General features: G+C 37.3%; 1 protein-coding gene across 9 annotated transcripts in view; it reads right to left on the reverse strand.

Annotated features, from left to right (window-relative positions):
- The window catches only part of HERC1 (HECT and RLD domain containing E3 ubiquitin protein ligase family member 1), a 187,733-nt gene that overhangs the window by 141,111 nt on the left and 30,323 nt on the right, over positions 1 to 16,299 (reverse strand). The gene's annotated exons all lie outside the window — the stretch shown is intronic.

Raw genomic sequence — 16,299 nt, forward strand, 5'->3', positions numbered from 1 at the left:
ATGGTTACATAAGATTAATAATAGTAAGGAAAAAATGTTCAGTGAAGGTCATATGGGAATTCTTTACTATCTTTGCAACTTTTGTGTAAATCTAAAATTATGCCATAATAAAAATCTTATTTTAAAAATTAGTTCTGGTCCTACAATCAGTATAATACTGAGTTCTACAAGCTGATTACTCCCAAATTTGTATCTTCAACCCAGACCTCTTCTCTGAAGTCTAAATTCACATAGACAATTGCCCACCTAACCTCTTCATGTAGCTAACTAATAGGCATCTCAAACTCAACATATTCAAATCTGAATTCCTAATCTAACAGTACCTCCTCCCAAAACTGTTCTATAAACTTCCTCATGTAAATAAACGGCAACTCAGCCCTGGCTAGGTAGCTTACTTGGTTGGAGCATTATCCTGATGTGCCTGGGTTGCTATTTTGATCCCCAATTGGGACATACACAGGGGTCAACCAATGAATGTATAAACAGGTAGAACAACAGATCGATATTTCTCTCTCAAATCAATAAATAATTTTTTAAATAATTAATTAATGGTAACTCTACTCTTCTAGTTCCTTCAGCAAAAAAACTTGGGAGTAATCATTGACTCCTCCTCTTATACTCCAAGTTTAGTCAGCCTACTTTTCAAAAATATCAAGAATCCAAATAGTTCACATCCCCACCATTGCTAAAACCCTGGTCCAAGCCATCATCTCTTGGATCACTGAAGGAGCATTCTTACTGGTCTCGGTGACTGTACACTGAGGAACTACAATGACTACAAAATGGAAAGAATGTTTTTGTATAATTTATTGCTGTCATCCAGTAATTAGCCAGTGATATTTATTTTTAAAAAGTACTTAAAATACTAAGTCCTCTGGGATAAAATATTCACAAAACATATATCCCACAAAGCACTAGCATCCAAGATACGTAAAGATCTCCTACAACTCAATAGTAAAAAGACAACCTAATTTTAAAATGGGCAAAAGATGTTAACAAAACTTCACAGAAGATATATGAATGGTCAATAAGCACAAGAAAAGTAATCAACATCATTATTCATCAAAAAGATGCAAATTATAAATACAAAGACATGCTGTTACATACCCACAAGTATGGCTAAAACAAGTAAGACTGACAACACCAAATGTGAGCAAGGATATAGAGCAACCAGAACTCACAAATTTTGGGGGGAGTGTAAAAACAAACAATCACTTTAGAAAGATGTCTGTTAGTTCCTTACAAGATTAAACATATACCCAAAATTCCTCTCTTAGGAATTTACCCCCCAAAAAATACATGTCATAAAGACTTCAATCAAAATAGTGGTTGTCCCAACCTGGCTGGGTGATTCAGTTGGTTGGAGCATGATCCCAGTACAACAAAATGATGTAGGTTTGATCCCAAGTCAGGGCACATAACCTAGGTGATGAGTTCAGTCCCCAGCTGAGGTGAGTGTGGGAGGCAATCAATCAGTGTTTCTCTCTCACTCTGTCTTTCTCTCATAAGTGGCTTTATTTCAAAGGATACTATATTATAAAAATATTTATATTCTCAATGATCACATGGCAGATATGCCACAGAAAAGTACATCCTCTACTGTGGAGGGGTGGTTGGCCTTGATGCCCTATAAGAAAGATCCTGTCCAACTCTAAGATTAAGATCTTATCATTTCAAATATGCTACAAGATTGATCCTCATAAATATTATGCTAGGTGAAAGAAGCCAGACACAAAAGGCTACATATTAAGTGATTCTATTTATATGAAATGATCAGAACTGGCAAACACAGAGACAAAAAGAAAGTTAATGGTTGCCAGGGGTTGATGGGAGGGAGAATAAAGAAAAACCACTTACTGGAACTAGATTGAGATGGTGATTGCAAGATATTGTGAATGTACTAAATACAACTGAATTATTCACTTTAAAATGGTAAATTGTATATTATGTAGGTTTTTATTCAATAAATTATTTTTAAAGAATATGGAAGAAAGTGCTTCCCCCAAATCAACTTATGTTACCAAAAGAAAACAGAATCAATATGGGCAATCAAATATACAACAAATATATAAATAAATATATACCAAGTCTGACTGATGAACCAAAAAATAAAATTACAGGATGCCATTACAGGTTCATCCAATTGGGGATTCAAAGAAAAGAAATTCAGCCCTGACTGGTGTGAATCAGTTGGGTGTCATCTTTCAAAGCGAAGTTGCCAGTTCAATTCCCAGTGAGGGCACATGCTTGGGTTGCAGACCAGGTCCCCAGTATGGCCATGTGAGAGGCAACCACATGTTGATGTTTCTCTCCCTCTCTTATTCCCTCCATTCCCCTCTGTTTAAAAATAAATAAATAAAATCTTTTTACATTTTTTAAAAATAAATTTAAAAGGATACTAAAATGGCTAAATGTATTAGTTTCCAAGATATTTTAATATTTAAAATTAGATTAAAATTTAAAATTCACAAACTTTTACTGAGTACCCACTACATTTCAGATACTTTAAATTATCATAAAAATGTACAACATAGTTTACTGGCTTGGCCAAAAAGCCCACTTAGGGTTTTTCATAAAAGACATTTTTCATTTTCACCAATAACTTTATTGATTTGGATATTTTGAGCATGTTAGCTATCTCCCACATGGTATAATGCTGATTGCTCTCAATGTCTTGATTTGATCGCTATCAACTTCAATTGGTCTACTGGACTGTGGTACATCGTCCAGCAAGAAATCTCCAGCACAAAACTCACAGACCACTTTTGACACATTCAATCAGTCACAAGCACTTTCTCCACACACTGCACAAATCTTTTTTTGTTACATTTTTACCTTTCTTGAAATAATAAAGCATAATATGCCAAAAATGTGTATTTCTTCCATCTTCAATATTAAAATGACTACATAAAAATTCACCAGTTTTGACCAACCCAATACCTCCAACTTTATTATTCTTTCTCAAGATTACTTTGGCTATTCACGGTCTTTTGTGGTTCCATATACACTCTAGGATTACTAGTTCTGGCTATGTGAAAATTGTGATTGGTATTTTAATACAGATTGCAGTGAATCTATTGATAGTTTTGGGTAAAATTTCAATGATGCTAATTCTTCCTATCCATGAACATGGTATATTCTTGCCTTTATTTATATCTTCTTTCATTTCTTCAATGTCTTACACTTTCAGAGTACAGGTCTTTTTATCACCTCACTTAAATTTACTCCTAGGTATTTTATTCTTACCGATACAACTGCAAATGGGATTGTTCTCTGGTTTCTCTTTCCGAGACTTCACAATTGGTGTATAAAAATGAAAGCAATTTCTGAATATTGATTTTGTATCCTACTACTTTACTGAATTCTTTTATTAGTTCTAAGAGTTTTTAGTGGATTCTTTCAGGTTCATATCAACTGCAAACAATGTCAATTTTACTTCTTCCTTTCCAATCTGGATGCCTTTTATTTCTTTTTCTTATCTATCTGCTGTGGCTAAGACTTCCAATACTATGTGGAATAAAAGTTCTGAAAGCAGAAATTCTTGTCTTGTTCCTGATGTTAAAGAAAAGCTTTTAGCTGTAGGCTTTTCACACATGGCCTTCATTGTGTTGAGGTACGTTCCTTCTGGCCCCACTTTGAGTAGTTTCTTTTTTATCATAAATGAACATTGCCATTTTGTCAAATTCTTTTTTCATCTATCAATGGGGTCATATAATTAATTATATCCTTTGTTTTGTTGATGTAGTATATCATGCTCATCAATTTAAGGATATTGAACCAGTCTTGCATCCTGGAAATAAATCCTACTTGATCATGGTGTATGATCTTTTTAATGTATTGCTGAATGTGGTTTGCTACTATTTTGCTAGGAATTTTTGCATTTACGTTCATCAGAGATATTGGCCTCTTGTTTTTTTATTGTAGTGCCTGGTTTTGGTTATATCAGAGTTATTCTGGCCTTGTAAAATGAGTTCGGGAACATTACCTCCTCTTGAATGTTTTTGGAATAGTTTGAGAAAGTTAGGTATTAATTATTCTTTGAATGTTTGATAAAATTCACCTGTGAAGCCATCTGGTCCAGGGCTCTTGCTTGTTGGGAAGTTTGCTTATTACTGATTTGATTTCATTACTAGTTATCAGTCTGTTCAGATGTTCTGTTTCTTCCTGATTCTGCCTTGAAAGACTAGATGTTTCTAGTAATTCATCCATTTCTTCCAAATTGTCCAACATTTTGGCATATAATTGTTCACAGTAATTCTTCATAACCTCTTTTATTTATTTCTATGGTGTCAATTGTCATTTCTCCTCTTTAATTTCTGAGTCTGTCTAAAATTTTGTCAGTTTTGTTTACCTTTTCAAAGAATCAGCTCTTGGTTTCACTGATCTTTTCTGTTAGCCCTTTCTCTTTTTTTGGACTACCTTGTTTCTGCTCAGGTCTTTATTATTTCCTTTCTCCAACACACTTTGGGCTTCGTTTGTTCTTTTTTTAGTTCCTTTAGGTATACGGTTAATTGTCTGAGATTTTTCCTTTTTTGAGGTAGGCTTGTATTGCCATAAGTTTCTCTTTTAGGAATGCTTTGGTTGGGTCCAATAGATTTTGGATCAATGTGCTTTCATTTTCATTTAAGTCAAGGTTATCTTTTGACTTCTTCCTTGATTTCATCATTAAACCATTCATTGTTTAGCAACATGTTATTTAGCCTCCACGTTTGTTTTATTTTTCAGTATTCTTCCTGTAATCAATTTCTAGTTTCAGGTCATTGTCATTGGAGAAGATGCTTGATATGATTTCAATCTTATTAAATTCACTGAGACTTGTTTTGTGGCCTAACATGTGGTCTATCCTGGAAAATGTTCCAAGTTCACTTAAAAAGAATGTATATTCTGCTGTTTGGGGGGATGAAAGGTCCTAAAAATAACTATTATGTCCATCTAGTCTAATGTGTCAGTTAAGGCCAAGAACTCACCTCTCTCCCTTCTACAGCTATACCTAAAATGTTCAATTACTGGAGGGCAACATGCTCCTTTCTATTGCAAGACCTGGGCACAGGTGGTTACCTCTACTTAGAGCCTGCTTTCTCCATCCCACCTTCTTTCGCCCTGTTAATGTCTGGACTAGTTTATTTTTTTAAGATTTTATTTTAGAAAGAAAGGAAGGGAGAAAGAGAGGGAGAGAAACATTGGTGTGTGAAAGAAACACCAGCTGCCTCTCGCATGCCCCCCAACTCGGGATCTGGACCCCAACCTAAGCATGTGCCCTGACTGGGAACTGAACCAGCAACCTTTTGGTTTACAGGTCAGTGCTCAATCCACTAAGCCACACCAGCCATGTCTCTAGCCTAGTTTAAACAAGTTCTCAGTTTAAACAGCTCAGTACCAGGAACATATTAGATACTCAATATTTATTAGTTGAATTAAGTGTCACTTCCCCGGGGACACTGTATTTGACAGCACCAATATGAGCCCAGGTCCCTCTTTTAAAATGCTCACTTAGCACCTAGTACTTTACCATCACAGGATTTTGCACAGTTTGCAATTATGCACTATCTGCATGATTATTTGTTTAATATCCTCTCACAGTAGTCTATAAGGGTCCATAAGGGCAAAGAGTTTCCATTATGCTTACAATGCCAGTGCTCTGCAAAGCACCTAGAGAGACCTCAATAAATATTTGCTGAATTGAGCTGAGAAATGTGGATTTATGTGCTTCATTATTTGCATAGAATCTTGTTTAAATTTAGATCTTATCTTACTGTGAACTGGTATAATAAAAGCACTTCAAAATAAGCGATTCCGAAGGTTTGAGCAGGACCGGGAGAGACTTGGTTGCTTGAAGTTGCAGAGCAGGGAATAAGGACTAAGTGACAAACGCACGGGGGCTGTGAGCCCTCACAGGTGGCCTGGCCACAGGCCGCCCAGGAAGAGTGTGGTTTGTGGAAGACACAGAGCCAACACCTGTAAACCCGGGGTGAGTGTGCACATGGCAGGAGGCCTGGAACCCACAACCATAAACCCGGGGTGAGTCCTCACCCGGATCCCACATCCAAGGACCCGCACACGAGCGCCAGGCTAGCTCAGGGGAGAATGAGCAGCTGGCCCAAGGGAAAGTACATGTGACACTGACTGAGTGCTGAACAGGAAGAGAGAAAATACCAATTCCCCCTCAGCCTGCTGTAGCCAGCAAGACCAGAAAAACCGGTTTGGCCAGTTTTGAAACCAGCAAGAGGTTTTTATGTTAGTTTCTTTTTTTCTTGAGAAATTTTTTTATTTTTAATTATTATTTTTATATCTCTCAATTCCTTTTGCTTCTCTTTCCTTCTTTCTAGTTGTATTCCTTCTTCCTTTCTTTCCAATTTTATCTCTTCTTCCTTGCTTCTTCTGCTTTTTTTCTTTTTCTTTTTTCTTCTTAAATACCCACAAGTGAGACCAAAAAAAACAGAACTGTGAAAAGACCACAGTTGGACCCAAAGAGTTGGATCCCAACAGCTGAGACAGTGAAAAAAATTTCACTTTGATATTACAGAGAACCTGCAAGTTACTGCATATTTGTAATATTATTGTTTCATTATTCTTACATCTTGTATTTTAATAGTATTTTTGCATTCCTCTTCTTTGGTTGGCTGGTTAGATTCTATTGTTTGACAGGTTTCCCCTGTTATCTCATTCATGGTATATTGCTAATTTACTGTCCTTCACTTGTGTTCCATCAGTACACTACACAAGGGCCAATACTCCCTATTCTTGTTATCTAGATCTCACAGATTCTGTGATATGATTGTTGCTCTAATATTGTTGTAAATAATAGCTATTCCATACAACTGTAAATACTACACAACAACCCTCCCAGATCTTAACCCACTTGCCGGTTTCCTAAAATCTATCACTGTAGTGGTTAATTCTATTCTCTCACACACTACACCTATTTACTATCCTTTACTCTGACCTTACCTCAGAATCTGGTCAAACTCTCACAACCTCACTGCTTTCTAGATGCAACTCACAATCCTTCCCTCCCCAACAAGAGTCTTACCTTCTTTCCATCCTTTCTAAAAAGTGGCTAGTTGAGTGGAATATCACGGTTAACACTACACATATCCAAAGGATCTTCTATCTCTTCTCTACCAGCTGCTACTGTAAATATCATAGAATATTCTCTTGCTGTCTTAAACCATTTTGCCTTAGCCCTCCAACTGATCACCAAAAAAAAAATGTAGAAGCTGTGAACACCAGGATACCCGAAGGAGACTGCACCACTGAATCTCACAAGTATTCTACCACAGAAGTTCACACCATAAACCCAGGGAGCCAGAACAGATCAATTTAAAAAGCTGAAGCTAACAAGAAGAGTCTCACACACAATGGGAAAACAAAGAAATAATCCCCAAATGAAGGGAAAGGAGGAAGCCTCAGAATGAATGCTAAATGAAATTGAGGCAAGCCAACTATCAGATATTTAGTTCAAAGCACTGGTTATCAGGAAGCTCAATAAGCTCACAGAAAATTACCGGAAACTACAATGAACTCAATGCAAACTATATCAACATGAACAAGGAAATAGAAACTATCAACAAGGGGCAAGAGGAAATGAAGAACACAATATCTGAACTGCAGAACACAGTAGAAGGAATCAAAAACAGGACAAATAAAGTAGAAGTTTGAATCAGTGAGCTGGAGGACAAAGTAGAAAAAAACATCCAGAAAGAGCAAGAAAAGGAAAAGAAGCTCAGAAAGAATGAAGAGGGATTAAGAGAAATGCAAAACAATACGAGACATAATAATATCCATATAATAGGGATACCAGAAGGAGAAGGAGAAGAAGAGGAGCAAGGGATAGAAAACCTATTTGAAAAAGTAATGATAGAAAACTTCCCTAATTTGATGAGAGAAAAAGTCACACAAATCCAGGAAACACAGAGAGTTCCAATCAAGAGGAACTCAAAGAAGCCCACCTCAAGACATATCATAATTAAAATGGCAAAATTTCAAGACAGAGAATCTTAAACGCAACAAGGGAGAAACAGGAAGTAACATACAAGGGAGCCCCAATGAGGTTAGCAGCAGACTTCTCAAAGGAAATGCTCCAAGCCAGAAGATAATGGCAAGAAATATTCCAAGTAATGTGAACCAGAGGCCTACCCAGCAAGGCTTTCAATCAAGATAGAAGGCCAAATAAGGTGCTTCCCAGACAAAAGAAGTCTAAAAGAATACACCTCCACCAAACTAGCTCTGCAAGAGATGCTAAAGGGCCTGCTTTAAAGAAAGGAAGGAAAAGAGAGAAAGAGAGGGGAAACACAGGTACAAAAATGGCAATGAATAAGTACCTATCAATAATAACCTTAAACGTAAATGGATTAAATGCTCCAATCAAAAGACATAAAATAGTTGAATGGATAAGAAAGCACGATCCACACATACACTGCCTACAAGAGACCCACCGCAGGACAAAAGATCTACACAGACTGAAAGTGAAGGGCTGGAAACAAATTTTCCAAGCAAACGAACAGGAAAAAAAGCAGGGGGAACAATACTCGTATCAGACAAAACAGACTTCAAAAAAAAAAAGAAACATAATGAGAGACCCAGAAGGTCACTTCATAATACTCAAGGGAAGAATCCACCAAGAAGACATAAACATTGTAAATATATATACACCCAATGTAGAAGCACCCAAATATATAAAGAAAACCTTAGAGGACTTTAAGAAAGACATTTACAGCAACACAATTATAGTAGGGGATTTTACCATCCCACTGTCAAAAATGGACAGATCTTCCAAACAAAACAGCAACAAAGATATTGTGGCATTGAATAATGCCCTAGATCAAATGGACTTAACTGATACATATAGAGCCCTCCACCTCAAAGAAGCTAAATACACATTCTTTTCAACTCACATGGAATATTCTCAAAAGTAGACCACATGATAGGACATAAAACAAGCCTCAACAAATTCAGGAAAACTGAAATCATACCAAGCATTTTCTCGGATCACAAGGTACTGAAACTAGAAACCAACCCCAAGGAAAAAAAACAAAACACTCAAAATCATGGAGATTGATAGCATGCTATTAAACAATGAATGGGTCAAGAATGAAATTAGGGAAGAAATCACAGTTTCTGGAAACAAATGAAAGAAAACTCACAACAACCCAAAACTTATGGGACACAAAGAAGGCACTTCTGAGAGGGAAATTCATAGCAACATAGGCCTACCTAAAAAATATAGAAACATTTCAAACAAACAACCTAACCCTACATCTACAAGAACTCGAAGAACAACAACAAAGACAGCCCAGAGCAAGTAGAAGGAAGGAAATAACTAAGATCAGAGCAGAATTAAATGACATACTGACTAAAAGCACAATTGTAAAGATCAATGAATACAGGAGCTGCTTCTCTGAAAAGATAAACAAAATCAACAAGCCTTAAAGCAGGCTTATCAAGAAAAAAAAGAGAGAAGACCCAAATAAATACAATCAGAAATGAAAGAGGAAAGATTACAACTGATACCACAGAAATACAAAACACTGTAAGAAATTACTATGAAGAACTGTATGCCAAGAAATTTTAAAACCCAGGTGAAATGGACAAATTTCTAGAAAAATATAATCTTCCAGAACTCAATGAAGAAGAAGCAGAAAGCCTGAACAAACCAATAACAGTAGATATCAAAAAACTCCCAACACACAAAAGCCCTGTACCAGATGGTTTCACGAGATAATTCTAGAAAGCATTTAAGTAAGAACTAACCCCTATCCTTCACAGACTATTCCAAAAAATCCAAAATGATGGAAGACTCCCCAACTCTTTTTAGGAAGCTAGCATTATCCTAATCCTAAAACCAGCTAAAGACACAACAAAGAAAGAAAACTTCAGGCCAGTATCACTGATGAACATAGATGCTAAAATCCTCAACCAAATATTGCCAAACTGCATCCAACAATACATTAAAAAGATCATTCACCATGACCAAGTGGGATTCACACCAGGGATGCAAGGATGGTTCAATATTGGCAAATCAGTAAATGTAATACATCACATAAACAAAAACAAAGACAAAAATCACATAATCTTATCAATAGATCTGGAAAAAGCATTTGATAAGATACAGCACCCATTTATGACAAAAACACTCAGCAAAGTGGGAATAGAGAGAGCATTCCTCAACATAATAAAGGGCATATATGAGAGACCTACAGTCAACATCACACTCAATGGGCAAAAACTAAAATCTTTTCCACTAAGATCAGGAACAAGACAAGGTTGTCCATTTTCAGTACTTCTATTCAATATAGTAATAAAAGTTTTAGCCACAACAATCAGAAAAAAAAGAAAAGAAAAGGCGTCCAAATCGGAAAGGAGGAAACAAAACTGTCACTATTTGCAGATGACTTGATAGTATACATAGAAAATCCTATAGACTAGGCCAAAAAACTGCTTGACCTAATAAGTGAATCTGGGAAAACAGTGGGATACAAACTCAATATCCAGAAATTAAAGGCATTTCTGTATATCAATAATGAAATAGCAGAAGCAGAAATCAAGAAAAAAAATCCCATTCGATATAGCAAAAACAAAAATAAAATACCTAGGAATAAACCTAACCAAGGAGGTAAAAGACCTATATTCAGAAAACTACACAATACTGAAGAAAGAAATCAAAAAAGACACAAATAGAAACATATACCGTGTTCAGGGATCAGAAGAATTAAGATCATCAAAATGTCCATACTACCCAAAGCAATTTACAGATTCAATGCAATACCTATTAAAGTACCAATGGCACATTTCACAGACATAGAACAAACACTTCAAAAATTTATATGGAACCATAAACGACCCCAAATAGCAATCAAGAGGAACTGCAATAGCAGCTGCAATTTCGAGAAAGAAGAGCAAAGTAGGAGGGATCACAATACCTGATACCAAGCTGTATTACAAGGTTACTGTAATCAAAACAGCCTGGTACTGGCATAAAAACAGGCACATGGACCAATGGAACAGAACAGAGAGCCCAGGCCCTGGCTGGTATAGCTCAGTGGATTGAGCATGGGCCTAAGAACTACACGATAGCAGTTCGATTCCCAGTCAGGGCACATACCTGGGTTACAGGCCAATTCCCAGCAGGGGACTCACAAGAGGCAACCATATATTGATACTTCTCTCCTTCTCCCCTTCCCTTCCTCTCTAAAAGATAAATAAATAAAATCTTTAAAAAAAAAAAGAACAGAGAGCCCAGAAATAAACCCAAGTCTCTACAGTCAATTAATACTCAACAAAGGGGGCAACAACATACAGTGGAGTAAAAATTGCCTCTTCAGAAAATGGTGTTGGGAGAACTAGACAGCTACTTGCAAAAAAATGAAACTCAAGCACCAACTTACACCAGACACCAAAATAAATTCAAAGTAGATAAAAGATTTAAATATAAACCATGACACCATTAAAGTCCTAGAGGAGAACATAGGCAGGAAAATCTCAGATATTTCACAGAGCAACATTTTTACTGATACGTCTCCTACAGCAAGGAAAATAAAGGAAAGAATAAACAAATGGGATCTCTTCAAAATAAAAAGCTTCTGCATGACTAAAGAAAACAGTACTAAAATAAAAAGAGATGAACCAACCATAAGTGAAAACATACTTGCCAATGATACCTCAGACAAGGGTTTAATCTCCAAAATATATAAAGAACTTACTCAACTCCACTCTGAGAAGAAAAGCAACTCAATTAAAAAATGGGAAAAGGACTTGAACAGACACTTCTCCAAGGAGGACATACAGAGGATCCAGAGAAACATGAAAAGATGCTCAATGTCGGTAGCTATCAGAGAGATACAAATTAAAACCACAATGAGATACCACTTTACACCGGTCAGAATGGCCATCATAAACAAAGCAACAAACAACAAGTGTTGAGAGGTTGTGGAGAAAAGGGGACCCTAGTTCACTGTTGGTGGGATTGCAGACTGGTACAACCACTATGGAAAACAGTATGGAATTTTCTCAGAAAACTAAAAATGGACCTGCCTTTTGACCCAGCAATTCCACTGCTAGGATTATATCCTAAGAATCCTGAAACACCAATCCAAAAGAACTTATGCACCCCAATGTTCATAGCAGCACAATTTACAATAGCCAAGTGCTGAAAGTGCCTATCAGTAAATAAATGGGTAAAAAAACTACAGTACATTTACACAATGGAATTCTATGCAGCAGAAAGAAAGAAGGAGCTCCTACCCTTTGCAACAGCATGGATGGAACTAGAAAGCATTATATTAAGCAAAATGAGCCAGGCAGTGAAAGACAAATACCATATAATCTCACCTTTAACAGGAACCTAAACAACAAAACAAACAAACAAGCAAAATATAACCAAAGACACTGAAATTGGGAACAGGCTAACAGTGACCACAGGGGAGAAGGGAGGAAATTTCAGGGAGAAAGGAGTAGGGTTTACAGGAACAAATATAAAGGACACATGGACAAAAACTGGGGAGGAGGGGCAGAAATGGCAGTGAGGTGGGGAGGGATAGGTGGATGGGCTGGGACGGGAGTAAAAGAAAACTGTACTTGAACAATTAAAATAAATTTTTTTTAAAAATAAGTGATTCTAATTATGGTGGTACCACAGAAGAGAAACCCCATGGATTCTATCTTTAGTCCATTTCTACTCCCTCCTCTCACTGTACATATATTTTTGGAATAATTCCAGCTACTCCCAAGGCTTTCACCGACCTCTTATATGCTAATGAGTCTGGTCCAAATTTCTACACCTGAATATCCACTGCTAACATGATATACACACTGACATATCACAAAGAAATGTTAATGTTGACATGTTTAAAACTGAATTTGACCCTGTCTGGTGTGGCTCAGTTGGCTGAAGCATCATCCTGTAAACCAAAAAGTTACGGGTTTGATCCACAGTCACAGCACATGCCTGGTTTGCAGGTTCACCGCACTTGGGGCACATGCAAGAGGCAACCACCTGATGTTTCTCTCTCATATCGACCTTTCTCCCTTTCTCAGCCCTCTCTCTTCCCCTTTCTCTAAAAAAAAATCAATAAGCATTCCTCATGTGAGAATTTAAAAAAATCTGTCATGCACCACCACCACCTCTGCCACACCCACAGTAACTTTATGAAGCTCTGAATTTATGGCTTCACAGATTCATTAAAAAAAAGATGTCAGACCTTCCATCCAAGATAGAGGTATAGATAGATACTCTTCACTTCCTTGAACAACCAAAAGAAGGATAACAACCAATTTAAAAACAAAAAAAAAATTGCCAGAACTGCCAGAAAATCTAACTGTATGGAAGTCCGACAACCACAGAGTTAAAGAAGAAACATTCATCTAGACTGGCAGGAAGGGCCTAGATGGACAGCCAGGGCAGCAAGGATGTGTGACAAGCAAACAGGCGGGCCAGGCAACAGCCAGCAGACCAGGATATCCCACATTCATATGCAGATAAACTGGAAGGAACAAATGGGGAGTGAGACAGACCAGGCAACCCAGGGTCCAAGCACAGGAAACTTAAGATTCAAAAACTTATGGGGGGTGCAGTGGCAGGAGAAACTCCCAGTCTCACAGCAGAGTCTATTGGAGGGGCCCACGGGATCCTAGGGCGTACATAAGCCCACCCACATGGGAATCGGTACCTGAAAGGGCACAATCCACTGTGGAAAGCAAGGGCAGTGACTGAAAGAGGGGCAAGAGCCAAGCAAGCAGCATTGTTCCCTCTCAGACCCCTCCCCCACATATAGCGCCACAACGCAACCCAGTGGGTTACCCCACCCTGGCGAATACTTAAGGCTCCACCCCTTACAATGCAACAGGTGCACTGAGACAAAGAAATACGGACCAAATGAAAGAACAGATCATAAGTTTAGAGAAAGAACTAAGCAACAAAGACATAGCCAACCTATCAGATGCAGAGTTCAAAACACTCATAATCAGGATGCTCACAGGTATGACTGAGTATGGTCACAAAATAGAGGAAGAAGTGAAAGCTATGCAAAGTGAAATAAAGCAAAATATACAGAGAACCAACAGTGAAGGGAAGGAAACTGGGACTCAAATCAACAATTTGGAGAAGGAAGAAATAAGCATTCATCCAGAACAGAATGAAGAAACATGAATTCTAAACTAGGAAAGGCTTAGGAACCTTCAGGACAACTTTAAACATTCCAACATCCAGATCATAGGGGTGCCAGAAGGAGAACAAAAAGAGCAAGAAAGTGAAAACTTTTTTGAAAAAATAATTAAGAAAAATTTCCCAATCCGGTGAAGGAAGTAAACAAACAAGTCCAGGATGCTCAGTGTCCCAAAGAAATTGGGCCCAAGGAGAAACACACCAAAACACATCATAATTCCATCATCCAAGATTAAAGACAGAGAGAGAATCTTAAAAGCAGCAAGAGAAAAGGAGACAGTTACCTACAAAGGAATTCCCATAAGGCTATCAGCTGATTTCTCACAAGAAACCTTACAGGCAAGAAGGAGCTGGAAAGAAGTATTCCAAGTCATGAAAGGCAAGGACCTACATCCAAGATTACTCTCTCCAGCAAAACTATCATTTAGAATGGAAGGGCAGATAAAGTGCTTCCCAGATAAGGTAAAGCTAAAGGAGTTCATCATCACCAAGCCCTTATTATATGAAATGTTAAAGGGATTACCTAAGAAAAAGAAGATCAAAACCTATTAATAGTAAAATGACAACAAACTCGCAACTATCAACAACTGAACCTAAAAAAAGAAAAAAAGAAAAAAAAAAGAAGCAAACGAACAGAACAGAATCACAGAAATGGAGATCACATGGAAAGTTACCAGTAGAGAGGGGGAACAGGGAGAATGGGGGAATAGATACAGGGAGTAAGAAGCATAACTGGTAGGTACAAAATAGACAGGGGGAGGTTAAGAACAGTATAGGAAATGGGGAAGCCAAACAGCTTGTATGTACGATCCACGGGCATGAACTAAGGGAGGGCAGAGAATGCTAGAGGGAGGGGAGGTGCAGGGTGAAGGGGGACAGTGGGGAGAGAAAAATATGGGACAACTATAATAGCATAATCAATAAACTATACTGAAAAATAAATTAAGTAAATAAATAAAGGAAAAGATGTCAATACTTCTCGAGGGCATTTCTGGAAAAGCAGAAGGAACAACCCATTTCCAAAGTTCTGTACCTCAAAATTAAGTGTACATTGTAATCCAGCTCTCCTCAACCCCTGCCCCAAGACTTCCCCTCTAGAGGGCTTCATTTAGGCTGATTCTTACTAATTAAATCATACAATTATGAATATTTACCTCCACAAAATTAAACAGGTGATAAAAAGAAAAGAATTTTGTTGTTGCTGTTGTCATTTTCCCTATTTAAAAAGTGAGTACACTTAGAAAAAGAAAAGACTTGCTGGGTTTGCTGGCAAATTGTTTTGCTGCACCAATAGTTAGAACTAGTCGAAAACTAGGAAACAGACAGGCCTACTCAGCAAGTAAAGAACTATCCACAAAACTGAATCATACTAATGGGCTTTTGCTTGTTCCACGAATCACCAGTTCACAATCCTGATGAACCAGCTGAATAAAGGCATTGAAAAGAATACTGCTGTTGTTTTGTATTTACAGTACGGTTAATACAACTAAAAGTCAATTGTTCTTTTTTCCGCTCATGGTCCAATGCACAAATCCAAATTTAATTGCATATATAAAAGTACCAAGTTCTCCATTGAAAAGTGGGACTGGAAAATAAGCCAAATAGCATTGCCACTATCTTTCTAAACTGAAATAAATGAAGATGAAGGATTTGAGCACAGGTGTAGACTTAATACCTCCTACAAGCAAATTTATCAAATTCTGAAACTTTCTAACATTCTCTAGGTAAAAAGAGTAATAGCAGTTAACATTCTTTAAGTACATCTATGAGGCAGGCAAAACTTGACATGTGTTACCTTACTTAACCTCAGTACAACTCTGGGAAATAGTTATTCTTATTATTCTCATTTTCCAGAAAAGGAAACAAAGACAGAGAGAGACTAAATAGTTTAGCCCAAAGTCACACTGCCAGTTATTAGTAGAGTAAGGATTCAAACCAGAGCAGTCTGACGTCCGATCTCTTAACCACTAAACCATGCTACTTCTTATCACTATCGTGGTGGTTTCACATGTTCTATATCACTCTACATTTTTTTAAATAAAAAACCTCAGAAGGTTTCAATGTATAAATTGTCAATTCAACTCATTCTTAGTGTCCTGTTGCTATAAAAACTGTTCCTCCTAGCCACTATCTGGAGATAA

This window comes from Sturnira hondurensis, unplaced genomic scaffold, assembly GCF_014824575.4.
Source record: "Sturnira hondurensis isolate 20B ecotype Veracruz unplaced genomic scaffold, ASM1482457v3 Scaffold0008196, whole genome shotgun sequence".
NCBI lineage: Eukaryota > Metazoa > Chordata > Mammalia > Chiroptera > Phyllostomidae > Sturnira > Sturnira hondurensis.